Here is a 16,203-nt window from a genome sequence, read left to right as displayed (position 1 = left end):
GCCTGTGAATGCGCCCAATAGACTTGACCTCCACATTAAGTTTATTAGTGAAGATTTCTTTATCTATCTTTTCTCTTAATGACTGCTCCGTCTCATCAGGGCCTTCAGCAACCCCGTAAATGACTAGATTCGAGCGCCGACTACGGTCCTCTAGGCCTGTCAGTTTTCTAGTTTGAAAAGTCATGACTTTTTCAATAGACTGCAGGCTGGTTTGAAATTGTTCAGTGGTGTCCGAAAACTGTGTAGTGTCACCAAGTCGTTTCTCCAATCGAGTAAGCGTCAATTGGAAGCCACTGAACAATTTTTCCATATTGTTTACTTGTTCTTTTAAGTGGTTCATGTCGCTTCGCAAGGCAGACTGACCCTCGAGTAACTGCTCGAACAATTCTTTCTGCGTTGGGCCAGGATTCGTTTCTATATCCCCGCTACACATTAACAACAGTGCCACTGTATTCCAACAATCAACAATCAAAACACAAATTGCCTGTGGGCTCGGCAGCACTAGTAGACCACGACAGTCGTCTCTGACAAAATCTACAAAACGCTTTTCACCAACCTGAGTGAAGAATAGAAGAGGGTTGGTCATAGTTGTTCCAGTGCCGCCAAGCCCACTGGCGATGCGATGAAAATCCAGTCCCGAAAAAGACGCCCCTTCCGTTGATGTCCCTGTCACTTGCGCTGTCCAAGTGAATCCATCGACCACCGGCAAATCGGCGGGAGAAAGCGTACGTTGGTAAAAATTGTCGAGCTTGCAGTAGGCTGGTTGGCTTCGCTTCACCGTAAGTTCGTCGCTGGCCTGCGCCGGAGCAGACCAAAGCATTTCAATAAAAAGTCGGCTATTTTTAAAGATGTAGCGAAATTAAAAGATTCAGAAGTGTCCATTCAACACAATTACTATCAAGTGACATTTTAAAAACAAAAAACTGATATAGCATAGCACTCAGTTGGAAAAAATGGCTTCGGTTTAGCTCAGCTCACCCTGGTTACGGAAGTGAGTCACGCTTGCATAATGAGCGTGTAATCACGGTGCGGCCAATTGCTGCAGTGCCGCGTGTCTGCCACAGCGTTGTCAGGGCTAACGCATGCAGTGCATATCTGGCTCTCTCACCACCGCCACGTACCTAAAAGCGCGACTGAGGCGTCCACTAACCCAGGGGGCCAGTTATGGCCCTTCCTTTCCTCAAAGTCATTGGAGTCTAGAACGCTGTCAACGCCAACGCCCAAGAACACAATGAACGCTGACGGCGTATGGCTTCAGTGCCGCGATTCTGCCACAGCGCTTTCAATGCCAACGCATGCAGGTGGTGGTGAAAACATTTATCGTCCACTGAATAGTTAGAGAGGTGATTAGGGTAGGGCCCTATTGGCCCCTTCTCCTCACAATACTAGGTGAAGCCACTGTTCCGTGGCCCAATTGGCAAGCAACGCCGCCCGCGTCCGTTGAACCAAGGCCTTTTGGGTCTTTAGATCTTGACAGCCGAGCAAGGCCGCCTCACCGCGTGTACCCAGCCCCTGCAAAGGGACTGGGGAAAGCAAACGAACGCGTTCTACTTAGACTATTCACTAATACAATGCTCTGCCCGGCAGTATTAAAACATTTCGATCCCGCGTTCACTGGCAGGTGCAAACACTGTGGCGAGGTGGCTGACACCTACCACATGGTTTGGGCTTGCCAGCGCAACTCAGCTCTCTCCCCCCACCCCAACCCTACCAGAGAGGAATGGGAGGCGGCCCTGCTTGGCTGCTCGGACCTTCAGGCCCAAAAGGCTTTGGTCAAGAGGGCTAAGCTGGCGGCTTCGACCAATGGGGTCCCGGAATAGGGACTCCACCCATTGCGGGGCTCTTTAAGAAAGCCTCACCTCTTTTATTAAATAAAGGCTTTTCATCATCATCATCCGAGTGCTGGCGTCTGCTAGACGTGTGGCACTTCGGGTCCGTCATTTTTTGGCAGTAGTCACGAATCAAGTGAACAGACCCCATCAATTTTCCTCCCTATGGATTCGCCAAGTTCACTGGCATTCGCGGACAACAATTTCATTTAGGTGGGCCCACTTTTCGAAATTTTAAAGCCGGTTTTCCTTCCCGCCTGCAGCACCAACGCTAAACCTAACGGCTGCGAGAAGCCACTTCTTTCGATAAGATATCAGAAATGCTTCTTCAACGCAGTTATGACCCGGACGCCATGTCTTGGTCGGCCGTTCCCGTCACTGTGGAACTGAAATCGGCACCCGCGGATCCGATCCTCAATGAGAATCTTATCCGTCTGCTTGAGCGGCGCTCCACAAGAGAGGCCAAGATAGCGGCTAACGCCAACCACCAACAAGGCTGCTGGTACCCGCCAAGCTCCCGCCTAGCAGGCGGTGAAGAACTCCGGCCCTACCGGCCGCCCCCCGTGACCAAGTGGAGGACAAACTCTTTACCAAAGTTACACTGGGATGACTTTGTCGTCGTCATCAAGCCCCAGAAATCATTGGCCATTCGGGACGTCTTTCACTATGGCGAGCTCGGTGCTGCGTTCGGCGCTTTTCTCGGGGCGCCTAAGGTGGCCGAGTTGAGCCTCCTTTTCTGCAAGAAGCAAAATTTGCTCCTCGCTAGCACCTGGAACGCGCACGTCACAGACCATCTGCTAGGTGACTTTTCAATTAAATCGGCCAAAGTTAATATACCTATTGCCGGCCATCTCAAACAACATGAAGAGGACGTCTGCTATGTGGTCATTACGGTGGCCAACCAAGAGACGTCTGAATCACATCAACCTCGCGTGCAGTGGAGGAACGGCACTCTACTTGACATCCGCAATTTGGGCAACTCAAACAAGGCCCGGCTCTCTTTGCTGGCACGGTGAAGCCTAGGTTCGTCTATTACATCTCTGAGATCGTCTCAGTGCAGCCATATTTGCGCACTATTCTGACCTGCAGCTTGTGTGGAACTGTCGGCCATCGGGTGTACTCCTGCCCTAATGAAACACAAGGTAACTGTGGCGTGTGTGGACAGCAGGCACCCATAGAAGAGGGGGTGCGGGCCCCTCACGAGTGTATAGCCAGGTGCGCGCTTTGTGGTTGTCCTCCAAGAGCCAGGAAAAGGCGCCACACTAGAAAGGGCCTTGCGGGCATTAGAAGGATTTAATGGCTTAGCATTAAATTTGTCAACTGCTCTACTCTTTAGAAAATACAGTCTACTAAACATATTGCAGATTTATTACTTTCGCCTGCTGCAGCGTTTACACAAAAATCGATTATATGATTCCACCAATGACACCCCGACAATGAGGTACCCCTTCCGCCAAATACTGAAAGTAGTTGCCAAGAATCCGTAAAAACTACGGTAAACAAAGTTTGAATCATCAGGTACCAACTATTTTCAATGTGTTTAGCCTTAAAACTAAATTCACCATCTCTCTAAATGGTTTTAAGAAAAAAATAAGAAGCTTTTGTTAGAAACTGACCCTCTATTAACATGAAAATTTCTTAAGATAGTCTCATTTTTGGCGTACACTTTGTTCTTTTTACTTTTTTACTCCAGATCATGTTACTTTATTAAATTACTACGCTTTTAATCTTTGGTAAATATTCCATGTTTACAGGGTTTATGTTTTCCCTGCAGTGCATGCGCACCTCTTTTGTATAATTATTCTGTATCTTGTGTTCTATTGACGTTGTCTGTATTGCATGCAGTGCTTCTTTACTTGCATTTTTGTGATGTCATTGCATTCATGTATATATAGATTATATCTCCTGGGTGTTATATACCGTGGCCACACTTCCTCATGCAGTGCTTCTCCATCTCGTTTTGTGTGCATAATGCCACCAATTCTTTGTATTTTGTTGTCGTGATTTTATCATGCTTGTATATTTATGGTATGTGCCCCGCACCGCTGCCCCGGCTTCAGGTGCCGGGACCTCGTCAGGCCAACTGGCCTTTTGCCCCGGCTCCCTCTCTCTGTTCAAAAGAACGAAAATGAATTTCAATTTCAATTTCAACTTCAGTTTCAAAATTATACAACATTCCAGAAGAAACCCTCGTGTTGTCTTTTGCGTCCATAGAAATTATACAGCCAACCAGGTCGACTTAGACATGCAACTTGAATACTCCTGTGTAATGGCGACTCCCCTCTCACTGCAAGCATGACCCACCGTTACACATACTTAATGTTGGTTGGTTTATGGGGTTTAACGTCCCAAAGCAACTAAGGCTATGAGAGACGCCGTAGTGGAGTATACATACTTAATGTATACTGCAATCCGAAATTGCCGAATGTATCCTTCGCGGACCTCTTTTGCCGCGCATTGAGAGTTGCGGGTCGGGACCCCCTTCTGATTGTGGGCGACTTCAGTGCTCCCGCTCAATTGTGGGGTTACTGCCATGAAGAGAATCAGGCAGCAAGTTGGCGGAGCTTGCGTCAACGCTTTGCTTCACTCTTCACACTGACCCAGTCCACCAAACTCGTATAGGCAACTTCGTGACTAGCGATACATGTCCGGACTTTACCTTCACCTGCAACATACAGTATGCAGGCTGGGTCAACACCGAGGAAACCCTCGGCAGCGATTAGGACCCATCCTTTCGCACGAACAACAATACAAGCCCGACTCCCAGATCGGACGAAGTTCAGGCAAAATTATAACACTGCGACCCCCATACATGAGCAACTACTCACCTTGGGGGATTCCCCTAAACATTTGACCAACACAGTTCCCACCTCGTGTTATTGATCAATTCGCTCTCGCCCTACGATAAGCTTGCCGTCCCGGATAGCTCAATTGATAGAGCGACTGCTCCGGTAAAGCGGTGGTCCCGGGTTCGAACCCCGGACCAACACGAATTTTCCTTTAACTTTGAAGTTCCTGAGTAGCTGTATAGCCTTCCTTTGTAGCCTTATGGCAGCGCTCGGGTGGATGTCAATGAGTAATTACTTCCTTATTACAAATCTACTCCACCATGGGGGATTCCCCTAAACATTTGACCAACACATACATGAGCAAGGCTACCAGTCTTGGTCCGAACAATTTGTCTCCGGCCTTCGCTCCTTCGAAACTCAAATTCAGCTCTCAGAGGCGGTCTCGGATATGGACCACCACCTGCTCCATGTGTGGGAGGCCGGCATTGACTTGTCTATCGAATCCTAAAGCTCCAGTCGCCGAGCTCACTCCACGAGCGGCTGAGTATGCTGCCCAACTCGCCGACTTCAACTGGGTGGCCCGATGCAATACGGTCCCGCGGCAAATGTCTAGCCGGAACACGTGGCAACTTTTTCACGCCTTATTCGACCCAAAGCAAATACGCACGGAAACAAACAAACACCACCAGAGAGCAGTACACAGCTTTCAGGACAACACAACTCAGTTGGCGCACAAGCTCCGGGAGCAGTACTTGTGCACCACCCGGGACCGTCGCGGGCCGGCGTACTCATATGCAGGTTCTGACTACGTTGAGCTGGCTTAACCATGCCAGCTTCATGATCTGAGGACGGCGCTGACAAAAATGAAGCATGGCACCGCTTCGGGCCGGTACAAAGAGTAAAATTGTTAGTCAGCCTCCCCGACCCGACATACTTGTCTCTATAGGATTGCATTAACTCAATCTGGCTTGAGGGAAGTGCCGCTCCACATCAAATGGAAGACCGTCCTGGTCACCTTCATTCCTAAAGCTGACAAGGCCCTCAGCACGGAAAACCTCCGCCACATTCCTATGTGGAAAACTCATGGAGACATTGGTGCGCAACAGGTTGTCCGACTAAATCGAATCCAGACGCCTTTTCGCAGACACCATGTTAAGGATCACCCATACACATCAGCACAAGATGTGCTGCTACATTTCAATCGGCTGTACTTGACCCCGTCAATGCCCCCAGAATGTCAAGGTCGTACTCGCCGTGGATATGAAGGGAGCATTCGACAACTCTACCGAAGAGATCATTCTCACCCACCTCTCTCAAACTAACTGCGGCAGAAACGCCTTTCGATACATTCGACAATTTTGACCGACAGACAACTTACATTCGAATTAAGGATGAGGACCATATGGCCCTTTTCAATTAGGAACCAGCGGTACGCCACAGAGCGCGGTGCGAGATCCCCGGTTATTAAGTCTGGCTATGATGCACCTCCCGGCCTCGCTGGGCGCTGTCGCTGGTGTGCAGCATGAGCTGTATGCCATTGACATCACTCTGTGGGCCACACAAGGTTCCCTCGGAGACATTTAGTCCAACATGCAGGTGGCGGCGACCATAGAGGACCGTATTGATCACAGCGGCGGCCTCAAATGCTCCACTGAAAAGTGAATTTGTGCACATACGCCTCTCACCAAAAATCACAGGCGAAATTTCACTGTCTCTTCAGACAGGTTCAATCCCCAAAATATCGTCGTGCGGGTACTGGGGCTTTTTATACACAAGACAGGAGGTGAGAAAAAACATTGGCCAAACTCCATTGGTTGGGGGATCAGGTCGACCGCTTACTCTGCCGGGTTTCTAAAAAGCACGGGGGTTACAATATAAGGACGCCTTACGGCTGGCGCATGCAGCTGTAACCAATCGAATTATATATTCGGCTCCGTACCTCCACTTGCGGAAGCAAGACGATGATCCACTCGAACTCATCCTCCGCAAAATTGTTAAGCGGGCTCTGGACCAAGCCGTGGACGCCTCTAACAAGCGCCTCCTAGGGTAGGGCCTTGTGAACACATTTCGGCAGCTCCGGGAAGCCCACGTCACCAACCAATACGCACGTCTCTGGAAGACATCGTCGGGTCGCCGCCTCATTTTCCCGACTGCACATCCAACCCACCACTGCCATATAAGAGCGCGTACGCGTACCATCTCTGTGGAGATGCACCCTCCACGTGGGCCGTCTTCCAGCGTGCATGAACCGTGAGGACCATAGTGGCCGACGCCTGGAGCGGCCGGAAGCCCTGGCCCGCCACTATGGATCGAAACCCGGCATATTCTACGTGGATGTTTCCGGACCCCACTATAGGGGATAGTACACGGGCGCAGTCGTTCAGCAATCCAAAACCGTGACCGCCTTTCTTTCAGAGCCCGTGACATAACACACGCGAAGAAAGACACCATTGCGTTGGCTGCATCTGATCTTAACTAGAAAACAATTATTTTCGACTCGCGAGGGGTCTGTCGCAACGCCGAGCAGGGCTGGGTACCGTACCTAGCCTACCGCAGTCTCCAAAACAACGTGTACACCGCGGACCCCGCTCACCGGCGTATCGTTTGGGCTCGTGCTCACATGGGCCTTGAGGGAAATGAGGCAGCTGACGCCGCCGCCCGCACGCTCTCTCGCCTGTTATTGCACTCCAATTCCGACGATCAGGAACTCCAATTCACTCCAGATTACTCCTTCAAAGACATTGTTTAACTTTATCAATCTGGCCACGGTCTTTACCTCTTCCCATGTAAAGGTCTCTCAAAGGCGGGGCGGACGAGCGGCTTCTGCTTCGCCTGTGTATCAATATTTTGCTGTGTACGGCAACTCTCAAACACTTCCACCCTTCTTTCTCGGGCAGCTGTCCACACTGCTCGGCGAAGTCTTCGGACGTCTACCACATGGCGTGGGCCTTCACCTCCAACCCTGCTATCTCCCCTCACCCCAACCCAACCCGGGAGGACTGGGAGGCGACCCTGCTCGGCTTCTCTGATCTGCAGGCCCAACGGGCCTTGGTCGGGCGGGCCCGGGCGGCGGCCGACGCCACTGGGGTCTCGAACTAAGCACCTCCACCTAGTACTTGTAAAGGCTGGCCCCCTCTGGGTCAGTTCATGCATAACCTCCGTAAGTGTATCCCTATATAAATGTTTTCCACCACCACCATTCCAGTGCTCTCTGGTGCAGTTTGGGGGAGATATATAGGTTTTATTGGCACGCCCAAACCATGTGAAAGGTGTCAGCCATCTCCCCACAAAACTGCCACGCGCCATCAAAGGATGTGTGCAAATGCTTAAGCTCCGCCGGCCACAGTATAGTGCTGGTGAGAATTTTGTTGAGAAAGCGCTTGTCAGCGCGATCCAGTTTCTTGCAAGGGACCAGGTAGCGCCGGTGCTAGATTTTGTAGTAATCGGTGATGTACTTGAATGTAAGGGCCATATTGATTCGGAGTGGGCTTCCAAGGAGAGGGAGGTAACGTGGGGAGAGAGTACGCCGGCGGCCTAATCGGCCTGTTCTCTTCCCTGGAGCCCCTGGTGACTTGAGGCCCAAATCAGGTCACGTGGAGTTGTAGCTTCGTATCGGCAGCTCGATTGCAGTTGCGTTGGGCAAGCGGAGGAGCCTATCCCAGCTCATAGTTACGACACGCCCCTCGCAAATCAGTGATGATGTCTTTTGATTTGGGATTAGTGAGAGCCAGAACAATGGCAGTCTCCACCACGTGTGTGGCTCTATAGGCTTCGAAAGTGAGACCATTAACTGTCTTCTGGGTGGGTACAGCAGGAACAACAAAACGCGGACGCAGAAAGAAACTCACAGAACGAGGACGAAGCTGACTGTCAACTAAAAATTTATTGGAAAACCCCGCGCTTCGCAGGGTTTCGAATACGCCGAGTTTCGATCCATAGTAGCGTGCCAGAGATTCCGCCCACCCCAGGCGCCGGCCATTACGATCCTCACGGTTCATATTCGCGCGAAGAGGCCCCACGTGGAGGGCGCATCTCCACTGAGATGGAATACGTACGCGCTCTTACACGACAGTGGTGGGTTCGATGTGTAGTCGGGCAATGAGGCGGCGACCCGACGATGTCTTCGAGAGACGTGCGTATTGGTTGGTGATGTGGGCTTGCCGGAGCTGCCGAAATGTGTTCACCATGCCCTGCCCAGGAGGCGCTTGTTAGAGGCGTTCACGGGGAGGTCCAGAGCCCGCTTAACAATTTCGCGGAGGATGAGTTCGAGTGCTTCATCGTCTAGCTTCCGCAGGTGGAGGTACGGAGTCGATTGGTTACAACTGCATGCGCCAGCCGCAAAGCGTCCTTATATTGTAACCCCCCGTGGTTGTTAGAAACCCGGCGGAGTAAGCAGTCCACTTGGTCCCCCAACTGATGGAGTTTGGCCAATGTTGTTTCTGATCGTCTGTCTTGTGTATAAAAAGCCCCAGTACCCGCACAACGATATTTCTTAGTATTGGACCTGTCTCAAGAGCCAGTGAAATTTTGGCTTTGCACTTTGGGGAGGGGCTTACCTGCACAAATTCATACTTTTCGGTGGAGCACTGGAGGACACAGTGGTGAGCATAACGGTCCACTATGGTCACCGCCTCCTGCAGGTTGGCCTCAATGTCTCCGAGGAAACATTGTGTGGCCCACAGGATGATGTCATCGGCATACAGCTCATGCTGCACACCGGCGACAGCGCCCAGCTGGGCCGGTAGGTGCATCATAGCCTGACTTAATAACCGGGGATCTCGCACCGCGCTCTGTGGTGTACCCCTGGTTCCTAAATGAAAAGGGTCATGGTCCTTACCCTGGATTTGAATGTAAGATTGTCTGTCGGTGAAAACTGCCGAATGTATCGAAAGGCGTTTCTGCCGCAGTTAGTTTGAGAGAGGTGGGTGAGAATGATCTCTTGAGTATCGACGTCGAATTCTCCCTTCAAATCCACGGCGAGTACGACCTTGACATTGCGGGGGGCATTCGACGGGGTCGAGTACAGCCGATTGAGTTGTAGCAGCACATCTTGTGCTGATGTGTGTGGGTGATCCCGAACATGGTGCCTGCGAAAAGGTGTCTGGATTCCATGAACTCGGACAACCTGTCGCGTACTATTATCCCCATGAGTTTTCCCACACAGGAAGTCAGAGAGATGTGGCGGAGGTTATCCGTATTGATCGCCTTGTCAGCTTCAAGAATGAAGGTGACCAGGGTGGTCTTCCATTTGAAGTAGAGTGGCACTTCCCTCAAGCCAGATTGAGTTAATGTAATCCAATCAAGACCGGTGTGTCGGGTCAGGGAGGTTGGCTAACAATTTTACTGTAATTTGTCCGGCCCGGTGCGGTGCCACGTTTCATTGTTGCCAGCACCGTCCTCAGATCATGGAGCTGGCATGGTTAAACCAGCTCAACGTACTCAGAACCTGCATTAGAGTACGCCGGCCCGCAACGGTCCCGGGTGGTGCACAAGTACTGGTCCAGGAGCTTGTGCGCCAACTGAGTTGTGTTGTCCTGAAAGCTGTGTACAGCTCTCTGGCGGTGTTTGTGTGCTTCCGTGCGTATTTGCTTTGTGTCGATTAAGGCGCGAAAGAGTTGCCACGTGTTCCGGCTAGACATTTGCCGCGCGGCCGTATTGCATCGGACCACCCAGTTGGAGTCGGCGATTTGGGCAGCATACTCAGCCTTTAGTGGAGTGAGCTCGGTGACTCGAGCTTTAGGATTCGGTTTTGCTTTTGCCGGCGCCAGCGATGGACAAGGCAATGCCGGGGCTCCCACACGTGGAGCAGATGGTTGTCCACATCCGATACCGCCTATAAGAGCTGTATTTGTGTTTCGAAGGAGCGAAGGCCGGCGACAATTTGTTGGGACCAAGACTGGTACCCTTGCTTATGTATGGGTGTCGCAGTTGTATAATTTTGCCTGAACTTGGTCCAATCTAGGGGTCGGGCTTGTATTGTTTGTCGTGCGAAAGGATGGGTCCTAACTGTATTGTTCAGGAGGCAGTGGTCGCTGGCGAGGGTTTCTTCGGTGTTGACCCAGTCTGCATACTGAATGTTGCAGGTGAAGGTCAAATCGGGACATGTATCGCTAATCACGAATTGGCCTATAGGAGTTGCGAGGACTGGGTCAGTGTGAAGAGTGAAGCAATGCCTTGACGCAAGCTCCGCCAACTTGCGTGCCCGCTTCTCTTCCCGGCAGTAACCCCACAACCCAGCGGGAGCGTTGAAGTCGCCCACAATCAGAACGGGGTCCCGACCCGCAACTCTCAGTGCGCGGCAAGAGAGGTCCGCGAAAGATACATTCGGCAATTTTGGATTGCAGTGTACATTAAGTATGTGTAACGGTGGATCCTGCTTGCGGACTGGGAGGAGAGTCACCATTACATAGGAGTATTCAAGTTGCATGCCTAAGTCGACCTGGTTCGCTGTATAATTTCTATGGACGCATAGAAAAGACGAGGGGTCCTGCTGGAACGTCGTATAGTTTTCTAGTGTGGCGCCTTTCCCTGGTTCTTGGAGGGCAACCCCGGCTGGCAAATGCTCAAAGGTTGAAAGGAAAAGCCGGAGGTCGGCCTTATTGGAATGGGACCAGAGCTCCCGATAGCTCCATTGAGTGATCATAATGGGTGAAGCCGATTTGGAGAGAGGGAGCGCCTACACCATAGGTGTCCCGCCATTCTCAAATTTAAAGGTGAGAGGTGGAAGTGAGACAGCCCCCGAGCCAGTTAACAGGGGCTGATGCTCAGCCCCTAGAAGGGGGCAGTTGTCTTTGTCATCGTCGAGGTCCTTGACTCGGCGGGAGAATCAGCAGAGTTGTCCAGATACGTCCTTAAGGAGAGCGGTTCTATGAGAAAGGCGGGGGTTAGTCGCGACACGTTGAGCGATTATATAGGGGGTAGCCCCCATGACTCAAGCGATGAGGCGTTCCATAGTTGTCTCCAAGAAGGGGTCATTGCCACCCCCTTGGGCAATCGGTTGCCTTCAAGGAAAGTCCTTGACCCCTTCCCTGCACAGCCAGTGCGTAGGCGTGACGTTGCGTCCGAGCTGGGAGTGAGGAGAGTGGCCAGGTGCCAGCATTCGACGTCTCTTTGAGGAAAACGCGGTCGTCGTGCACTTAGGTCGTCGATCGGTCTTAAAGGGCCACTGACCAGGGTCCGGACATTTTTGAAAAACAAGCCCACTGCATAAATGAGGCATCGAAGATAACCTCTGCAAAATACTAGAGCCATGCGCGCCCCGAAAAGCTGCGAAAATTCAAATCAAAGCCCGTTCGTTCTTTCCTTCCTTCAAAAACGGGCCCGGCCCACTACTCTGCACCCCGCTGACGTCAAGGGGGGCTACTTTCGCTAAAGGCACTCCATTGGTGCATCGTTCTGACTGACGGGAGAAGGTTGGGCGTAGCCTTGGCGTCGCGTCGTCTGCACAACGCTTTCCGCAGCGCCTTCTGTTCTGGCTCATGCCTACAAACCCGCATGAAGGAACAAAAAAAAAAACTGCGGAGGGAGCGTGCGGCGACAGCCTTGAACCCTAGCCATAAAAAATAAAAAAACAGTAAAACTGAGGGAGTTGGCTCGCCCCCCCCTCCCCCCCCCCCCCCCCCCCCCGCCGTGATCCCGTCACGAGACGCTCTGCGTGCGCGCTCCCTTCTCAGTTTCTTTTCTTCTATGCGAGCCCCCCAAAACAAGGTTTTAATTAGTAGTGCAGCAGAGCCTTTCCCTCGCTCGCCCACTTTACCGCTCCGCACACATACCGCTTATCTTTCGTGCATCTTGCGTACGCCTTGACTCCAATGAATGACATATGCTTTGGAGCGGAGAAAAGACACAAACACACAGAACACAAACACGCATGGAGAAAAGCAAACGGGCGGTTGCCGGGTCCGCGCTTCGCCGTGTGTTTCGAACACAACCGACTTCCGCCCCTCCGCTCGTGAAACGGTGGGGAGGCCTAAAAGAAAATGAAAAGGTGGCTCGTTAACTGGAAATGACAAACAGATGTATGAAAGGATGCGCTCGCTAACAAGTCTAGGTGGTCGAGCCGATCGCGCCTCTCGATCGTTCAGTGTGCGGAGAAAATGCAAAAACCAAGAAAAGAATTCTATTGAAGGCGGGGCCATGACGTCGCCCTGTGACGCACTCCACAGACACCACGCCTCCGGCTTACACCGGAGAAGGAAGGGGTGATTTTGCCTTGCCGAGCCTACTCGACGAGGAGCGGGAGAGAAAAATTTCGAGGAGGGAATGGAAGGAGAGGAGGCTCGCTCAAAGTGAGGTAGAGAGTGTCTGCTGGCCGCGGGTGGGCAGGGGGCCTTTAAGGCCGCACCGTGGTAAAGAAAGGTCTGCGTCCAGAGTGCCCGTCGTCGCCACTCGTATATCCTGTATGGCGAGATCGAGAGAGAGCTGCTGAGGTAGTACGTGGATGACAAGTTCCGGGTTCGCTCTTCGCCGAAGATCTAGTACTACTTCTGCTACACCCACAGGATTTGCAGTGTCCGCAAAACATGTGCCAGAATTGAAGAAGCGTACCTTGATGGGCCAGTTGGTGCATAATCACGGAAAAAGACCAGCAGAAAAGGGTGCATTCACAAGAAGTAGACAGGAGGACCATAGTCAAGACTGTAGCGTCCTCTTCAATCATGTCAGGAGCACCGGCCGCGGAAAAACACAGAGTGAGAGCTCTGGAAGCGCTTGAAATCAAGAAGCTAGTAACTGAATGCGTCAGCTGCAGCTCGGTACGGTTTACTTCAAGAGAAATCTGTTTCTTTAGCAGGACATAGTTTGTCGTGCGCAATACAACAAACCTGCATTATCAAATGTCTTGTTTATTTTTGTTGTGTATTTTGTAGGTGTTGTTTGACTACGCGCATGTGCACCCGGCATTGTTGCGACTAATTTCACTGAGTAAAATTCAGTTGTGTTTCCAGCGTTCTCCTGTCAATTCTTTGCTCTTGGGAATGCGTCCTTTTTTGCAGTTTTTTTTTTTCGTGATATGCCAGAATGAGCTAGGTTAGGCGTCTGTACCTGCGGCTCAATTCCAAGAAGGTAGCTGTTCTGGCTAGAACCATCACGGCGGATTAAGAATTAACGTTGGAACGTAAGACCTTCACCCAGAGCTCGAGAGTTTCGGTCTCTGAGAATGGAAATGTCCGCTGAAAATCCATGTACGTCCTTCAAGAGACTAGATTTGTCAGGCTTAATTCCCTGCGGATATATCCTGCATCGCCAATGCCTCTAGGGGGTAATCGCTACGTGATGGTCGGCGACCTGTGGAATCACGCGCATGTACCTGTGTTGGCACTTGCGAATGCTGTACTGTGCCTGTCAGTGGACACGAGAATGGCTCGAGACAAAAGCGCGAGGTTGGCCGAACCTCGCTTGGTTCTCATGACCGCTTAGCGAACGAGGTGGTGCAGAGAGACCTAGGCCCGGCCTTCTAGGTTAGAAGCGTTGAATATGCCAGCCTACCAGGGTGGTCTCCCGTGCAGCCTCGAACTGGTTCGGCGTGCCGAGTGTCTGACCACTTAGCCGCAGCGTTCCTTTGCACCCAATGGACAAAGCGTGTCTACCATCTCAGGGAGCGGGTTAAGGCGATTTAATTCTCAGAAAAATGGGAAACAGGTCAGCAGACGCGAGGAGGCTTCAGAAAGGGACCTGTGGCAGGCTGCAGTAGAGGCTAACACCACACTATGTCTGTATAGCCTCCACAAATAGGCTATATATGCTATACGTGTGATAAGAATATAGGCACCCCGGCCTATAAGTGCTATATGACAAGAGTTGCAACAGCCTCCTGTTCGAGGCACGAGCAGGAGGCTCAACAGACACCGACAACAGACAACAGGCACCGATTTAATCAGACAGTGGAGAGCATGCTATGCTGATTGTGTTGAGATGCAAACGAAACCATGGAACACTTGGTTCTCTGCTACCAAGGCGTCTCTAAGAGAGTCCACCATTTATGCCACATTCTGCAGGTGCTTGGGTCTTCATTCCCCACTAAGCCATAGGAAGAGGATCATGATCACAGCAGCAAAATCCGAGCGCCATCAACGTCTTGCTGAGTGGTGGGGTGTTGTGCGCTTACGATATTGTACGAGCACCTCAAAAAACACTGGTTGGAGGTGTCAAGTAGTAGCAGCCACTGGATTAGCCACCGAGCTCGCGATGTATGCTTTCATTTCTGCTCCAGTTGTACGTATGTGCTGCCGTTGCCAGGCTTGCCTAGCCACATTTGCGGTACGGTAGCAGTTACCACGTTTACCGTACAGCCGTGCTAAAACTTGCCAATAACTCAAAATGTCTGGGTATGAAATTTATAACGTGAAAGGGCTTCATTAAACCCATTAAACGGGACACAACTGAGACCATTTGCTTGTGTCATACCTTCACAAGGTTCTCTCCGACAGCAAAACTTGCAGTGCAAGCGCGCAATCCGTATTCAGCACTTGCTTTAGAAAGCAAACGGCGCATGATCTCTACGCTAAAGGCGCTGTCTCACTACGCTGATCTCGGTCGGCAGAACGTCGGCAAATGATTTTTCTACATTGGTTTGCATTTGTTATAATACGCTGACGCCGGCGACACGCCAATGGTCGGAGTACAGCGGTGTCGGCGGCGCGGTCGACGAGATATCGGACAACACTCTAGGTGGTGTTGGATCGGAGCACTCGGGCGGCTGTCGGCTGGCACCTTCTAAATATTACCTAGAGGAAAAGCTGACGCCACCGTCTATGCGAGTTTCTTAAAGGTGAAATTTTCCTTCCTCCATGCTTAAAGGGCACTCCATCCAAGACCATCCAAACGCTTAATCTCTTAAAATTATGCACGGAGTATATTTTGGCAAGCCAGGCGCTGCGCGTCGTTCCGCGCCCGATATTAAGCACAGGTAGTGGGTTTGTTTCTGGGTGCATTTCATTCACAAAATGCTCTGATTCGTAAGCTTGTTGTTGGCGCAAGTATTTTTTGACGTCCACTGCCAATTCAACTTGGGGCCGGCGAGAAAGCGGTGAAGAAGTATACATCGCAGACGCGCTGAGACATTACATGGTGCACGTACGTATACATACTGGCGGCGTATTTTTTATCTACTTTCGTCGACTATTGCCGCAACCAGCAATAAAACATTGATGCCTAGAGGACGTTGGCGTTTCGTACAACATATTGCTGCTTTTGTTGTACGGACGCGAACACGTGCTTGACCGGTGGCTAAGCAGCCGGACGTTGCTACGCGCTCCGGATTATCAGCCCAGGGGAGGACGGCAACAGTGGGGTGTCGCGCAGCGCACGTGTTTGAGAGTATTTCTCCCTCTCCTGCTCACTCCTCGTCACGGGAACTGCTGACCTCTCAAGCCAGGCAGTTTTAGCGACCCTCGTGACTCCCAGTTCATCATTGCCCCGGCTCCTTCATTTGGACAACTTTATTCTCGTTTTATCAAGAAAGGAACACATCAGGCACCCAACACCTGCTCTCATCCCTCCGTGTGCGGTAACCCTCCATCGCGGTCTTACCCGTGCAGAGGAGGTTGCGTTTCGATGGGTCAGAGTCGGGGTTGCCCTCACACCTT

Source organism: Amblyomma mixtum, chromosome 8 (genome assembly GCF_055824585.1).
Source record: "Amblyomma mixtum isolate Tamu chromosome 8, ASM5582458v1, whole genome shotgun sequence".
Classification (NCBI taxonomy): domain Eukaryota; kingdom Metazoa; phylum Arthropoda; class Arachnida; order Ixodida; family Ixodidae; genus Amblyomma; species Amblyomma mixtum.
The sequence above is the reverse complement of the archived record's forward strand: the minus strand, read 5'-3'. Positions refer to the sequence as shown.